This window comes from Eschrichtius robustus, chromosome 8 (assembly GCF_028021215.1).
Source record: "Eschrichtius robustus isolate mEscRob2 chromosome 8, mEscRob2.pri, whole genome shotgun sequence".
In the NCBI taxonomy this organism is placed as follows: domain Eukaryota; kingdom Metazoa; phylum Chordata; class Mammalia; order Artiodactyla; family Eschrichtiidae; genus Eschrichtius; species Eschrichtius robustus.
In genome coordinates, this window is record NC_090831.1 from 92,137,031 (window position 1) to 92,143,030 (window position 6,000).

Sequence of the window (6,000 nt, forward strand, 5' to 3'; positions counted from 1 at the left end):
CTCCAACTCACCAATGACATGCCCCACAAGCACGTTAAACACAACGTGTCCAAATCTGAACTATCACCTTCCCCCGCAGGACTGCTTCTTCTCTTTTCCCTCCCACTACCCAGAAAGCCGGCAGTCATTCGAGTCAGCCTCACTCTCCCATTGCCTTTACAGTCAAACAGTCGCAAAGACCAGCCAGCTCTCCCTCCTCCTAGATATTCTCCTAAACATTCTCACTTCTGAGCACCCCCACTACTTCTGCCTTTGTCTGTGCTCTCAACCTCCTATCACCCACGCTAATTGCACTGTCCACTCTGGCCCCCAATCTTACCACATCCCCACCCCACTGTACCCCAATCTACCCAGCACACTGCTTTCACGGTGATCTTTCAGGTCATTCACGTTTCTTCAGTGCCTCACTACAACACATGGGATGGGAAATGCGCCCTGAACTAGCTTTCTACTTTCCTCTCCTTTCACTCCTGACTTTGCCCTTCACACTCTAATATAATGACCTACCTACAGTTCCCAGAACACACTATGCTCTCATAGTACCACATGACTATTCATGTTATTAGCTCCACCTGGAAATGCTCTGTGCTGCTTGTCACCCTGCCCAATCCTACTCAGCTGTCAAGACTCGGTTCAAACACAACCACGGCTAAAGCCCTGCTCTGGCATTCCTGTCAGGGATCAAGAGCTTCTGCTAGGCTTGTTTTGCATGTGTAGGTATCTCCATTAGAGCAAATAGCACACAATATTTGGACTGTTGGTCAAGATGTCCACTGTCCTATAGACTGTAAGCTCCTTGGTCAAGGAAAGTGACTTTTCAACTTTCTATCCTCAGCACTAGTTCAATGCACACAGCATACAGAAAATTTTAAAAAGTTATTTATGTATGAACTGTAGGCCAATGAAAGGAAAAAAGATCAAACAGACTTTAAGTATAGAAAAAAAATCCAGATCTTAAGAAAGTACAGACATCTATTATTAAGTCCCACTCATTAAAAAAAATAGAAATATATGGTTATTAACGTAGTACAAAGGTGACAAAGAAAAAATCTGTCATTGGACTAAGCAGGCAATAAGGAGCTAAGAGTCTCCAATGGAGCAGCTGACAAAAGATTAGCAGAAAGGTCAGAGATAAAGGGGGTTCTTTCTCTGAGTCAAGTAATTCATCAACCTGAGTCCATGGACTGAGCAAAAGACTGGCACCTTCCTCTCTCAGTTCACCACTCCTCCCCTTTGTCATGATTCTCCATACCCCTTTCCCAGTCCCACTACCAAGTCCCAGCTTCAGTGGGCAATTCCCTTCAGCTGGAGCCACAAGCCTGGGATATAAGAGAGGGGAAGTCTTTGTTCTCGTGGCCAGGACCTAGAGGAAAGAAAATGAAACTGCTATTTACTGAGAACCTATTTTGTGCCAGACATTGTGCTACTTTAAGAACACTCACTGGGACTTCCCTGCAGTCCAGTGGTTAAGACTCCATGCTTCCACAGCATGGGGTGCGGGTTCTATCCCTGGTCAGGGAACTAAGATCCTGCATTTCTGAGGTGCGGCAAAAAAAAAAAAAAAAAAACGCTCCCTAAATCTCACAGTAATCATTTATAATTAGTACCCCATTTTACAGATGGGAAATTTGTGTCCAAGGTCACACAGCAATGACAGAGCTGGCCCAAGAACCCAGGAATATTTCTCCAGAGTATTTCTACACCCTTGACCACCTCAAAATGGAGAGAGATGTGGTCCAACCATTCTAGGTTGCAACTCAGAATACATTATTCTCCAAAACACTATTATAAGTGTTGGTTACAGTCTATAGTATCACTAATACACAAAGGCACACAATGAGTTAGCAAAGCTTTGGGGTCCTGGCCTGGAAATCTAAATGCTATTTGTTATTTTATTCCTGTAAGTACACTGTTCAACATGACAAACAAGTGGTCTTGAAAATTTATTTGGGGAATACAAGGAGTTCTTAAGTGAGGCTTTTCCTTAAGAATATTTTCTTCCACAAAAAATCACGAAGGATAGAAACTATTTCACCTTGTTAACTTGTAAGAACCATGACACTAGAAGACACCTATGGGAAATATGCTTATCTGACCAGGTGCTCATTTACAGTGTGCTGTCATTTGAATAAAACATCATACTAAACCCTACAGACCACAGCTTATGATAGAAATGCCACAAACTACAGCAGTACAGCTGATATGCTTGTAATCTACTGACAAAATGTAGTCTTTAGCAAAGTGAAACCAGATTTCTGGTGTGAAATCAGATGTCTGTGGACTTGTCTTTCTTGGCTTCCAGAGCAGTATTAGCTACACTAAATACAGAGCTTAGCTGTATATTAAACCCACGACTTGGAAATATCATGACAGTTTGGACATGAAGCATCAGCATTTTTATTGTAATTCTTATAAACCAAAGACATTTCTGAAATAAAAATCCTAACTTTAAACACTCAGCTAAATGTGGTAGTATGTCTTTCTCACTGTGGGAACAGTGTCAGAGCTTTTTAAACACATTATGGAAACCCTTCCCCTTCACTTTTCAAGCTGACACTCTTTCCGCAGGGCTGTGGAATGATCTGATAGAGGGAATCAGGTCTCAGTCCTTGTCCTAGAAATTCTAGGATCAGATAGAACAGGGGATCACCTGTGAAAATGCAAATACCCAGGAAGCTTAGCACCTTTAGGAGAGTAAGTACTAGATTGCTTTCCACAATCACAAGCAAGATCAAAAGAAAGCGGGTGACCCGATAGAGAAACAGGGAGGGAAGTTAATAGTATCTGCGTGCCAGGCACTGTTTTCACACTTTCTTTTTAATATACTCATTGTTCTGTTTTGATAGATGAGAAGTTAGGGGCAAAGAAGTTTTAACTGGCCTACAGTCGCAGAGCTAACATAATAAGAGCCAGGATTCACGTCCATGTCTGAAAGACTGTAAAAGCCATGCTACTTCCACACAGGATTTGGAGTGGAACAAAGAGCAGTGGTAAATAGCCAAGAATATGGAGGTAAAAGGCAGAAACCTACCATTTTTACCCAGCAGTGGTCGTCTGAGACTGATTTCAGATGAGACTCACATTCTACCTTTTATAACCTTGCAAGATTTAATTTTAAGTAACTTTTTTTTTACCTTATATAACTTTTGTAACCAAAAAAAGACAACTTGTTTCACTTCAATTTAAAAAAAAAAACAAAAACGAGGTTATGGGAATTCCCTGGCAGTCCAGTGGTTAGGACTCAGCACTTCCACTGCCGGGGGGCCTGGGGTTCAATCCCTGGTCAGCGAACTAAGACGCCGCAAGCCACTCGGCACGGTCAAAAAAAAAATTAGGATTGACGTATACACACTACTATATATAAAACAGATAACTAATAAGGACCTCCTGTATAGCACAGGGAACTCTTCTCAATACTCTGTGATGACCTATATGGGAAAAGAATCTAAAAAAAAAGTGGATATATGTATACGTATAACTGATTCACTTTGCTGTACAGCAAAAATTAATACAACATTTTAAATCAACTATACTCCAATAAAAATTAAAAAAATAAATTTAAACATTAAAAGAAACAACAAAAAAAGAGGTTAAATGTAAAGAAACCCACACAAGTGCACAGCCTACTTTAGTATTTATTTTCCTAAGTGCATCATCCTTAACATTGTCCATGCTTTCTAATCTTAGGTCATTTTTCTGGAACAATTCAAATAATTATCCTCATCTAATTATTATGCTGGTTCAATACATTTATTACGCTGGAAAATGACTATAACTTTACTACAGGACACAAATCACCATGGTCAGTCATCCTTGAATGTTTACTTCTGAAAGTATCAGTAAGGCAGGAAAAGAACATTGTTCTCCCACACCACCGCAACCACTATCAGCAGTACAGTGAAGGTCTTCTACATTAACACTTAACTATTCAGAAAAACCGCAGAAAACCGGTAAAAGGCCTGCCCCCAAATGGCCATCTCCAACAGTCCCCTCATTCTCACCACCCTACTCACGGCAAAGTGCTCAGCACTTTGGTAAAAAAAAATATCTATTGAATCAATAAATGAACCTATCACCAATAAACAACTATTTCCTGTTTTTTTCAGATAGTAAATTATGTGGCCATCTGCCAGTTGAGCACACACAAATAAGAAGGCAGGTTCAGGACACAGGCAGCCAATGTCAACATGCCATGGAGAGCAATTCTAGTTTTCCTGTGTAAGTATCCAAGAATGTGATTTACAAAATCTTTGCCTGTGGCTTACCTGAATTTTAACTAATTCAAAACATTTCTTTATATGGGACACAGAGGATGCATAAGGTGTTTCCAAACTTCTGAGAGCAGTTGTGTTTCATTTCACTAATACTAGGGGAGGAGAGATCATGGAAAAGTTCCAGAGAAGAACCGTTAAAAGAGCCCACACTGAAAAATCACAGCAAATCTTCAAAGACTTCAATATGCTGTTTGACAACGTTTCAGAAGTGAAGAGAATGCTGGTGAGGAGGTATCAAAGTGAAAGTCAAGAAGAAAAGGCCCTGTCTGGTCATTTCTCCCTCCCAAAATACCCTTCTCTATGAGCTTAAGAGAAGATCCCAAAAGAACTTCAACACTTGTAACATTGTTATTAACTTTATGCTTTGGAGTCCTAAAGGATTTTTACAGGAGTCCCCTTCTAAAATGTAAAGATCTTTGGAGGGGTTCCTGTTTATTATCAAGGAGAGCCATGATGCTTTAATTTCACAGTCTCAGAGATTAGTCCAAGTTAGCTAAGAGATGGGGGCCTGAGACAGACAACTACAGGACAACTACAAGCCAGACAACTACCGAGAGGTGAAGGGTAATGACAGTGTTCTGCCAGGTCAAGTGACTAAAAGGGACCTATGCCAGCTGTCAAAGTCCCAGCCAACTTACGGACTCCGAAACACCTGAAAAAAAAAAAACTCTTCGACTTGGAGCCTGTGACCCTTGAAGGTGGGCCTTAGGTTCCTGCTGAAAACGTAGAATCTGGCCCCAAGATCCAAGGGCAGTTCTGGATCTAGTCCTTCTCTCTTTGTCTCGCTCTCTTTCAGGATAAAGTCCTAGCTCCTTCCACCCCTAACCATTCCTTACTTACCCTTTCCCCCGTTCCTCCTCGGTGAGAAGGGGTAAGTGGTTACTTTGTGCCCTCGCCCAATTTGGCCAAAACCCTAAAAGTAAAAATGACAGAGACAAACACGTGTTTTAAAACCCTGACGTTCAAGCCTCAGGAACTCCCACCACTCGCCCAACGTGTCCAGACATAAGGCAGCGCGCCTCCACAGCGCTCCCTCTCGGCCAGGACTTGGGCCGGAGTTGCCCCCTCTGGTGGGGGGCACGAAGAGAGGGCGCGACCTGGGGGCGCCTGGCCAGCGGGTAGGAGCGCATCGGCTCCGGGCCTGGCGTCCCCGTCTCTGGGCTCCGGTTTCCGACCCGCGTTGGCGGAAGGAAGAGGGGTCCGGGGTTGGCCGCCCCGCTGGGCCTCAGATAAACACGCGCACGCACACATGCTCGCTATCACCGCAGGACTCGCGGCCAAGCAGCCCTCCGCCTCCCAGCAACACTCGTCCCCTCTGGGGCTAACTCCGGGGTAAAGGTCCCAAGCCCTGGGAGCCACCAAGGGTCGGCAGCGGCACCCCGCCTGCCCACCCCAGCCAACCTCACAGCCCCCTACCTGCCCCCAAACACCCACCCTCCGCACCCACTGCGCAGCTCAGCCCTAGGGAAGTCCCCGCGTGGGTTCCGCCCTCCGCCAGCGGCAAGCTCCGCCCCCGCCCCCGGAGCGCGGGAGCTTAGCGAAGCTCCGCCCCCAGCGGTAAAGCGGTACTTCCGACCGCCTGCGCGGGTTAGGCCCAAAACCCGGCCTGGATCTGAAACGGATCAAAAACAACACTCGCTTAGCAGGCAATTATTGAGCACTTGCCCTGAGCTCAGCGGTGTACTAACGGCTGAGAGAGGGCACCAAAGAGTTGAAAATCTGTGAG

General features: G+C 44.4%; 1 protein-coding gene across 4 annotated transcripts in view; it reads right to left on the minus strand.

Annotated features, from left to right (window-relative positions):
- IMMP2L (inner mitochondrial membrane peptidase subunit 2) overlaps positions 1-5,794 on the minus strand; it is an 895,893-nt gene extending 890,099 nt beyond the window's left edge. For 3 of the 4 annotated variants that reach the window (XM_068549313.1, XM_068549316.1, XM_068549315.1), the window contains exons 1-2: positions 5,709-5,790; positions 5,115-5,187 (exon numbers count right to left, since the gene is read on the minus strand). The gene's annotated coding sequence lies outside the window, so the exon portion shown is untranslated. Of the gene's footprint in view, positions 1-5,114; positions 5,188-5,708 lie in introns of all 4 variants that reach the window. The other variant, XM_068549314.1, reaches the window with a different exon arrangement.
- Between the last annotated feature and the right edge of the window lie 206 nt (positions 5,795-6,000).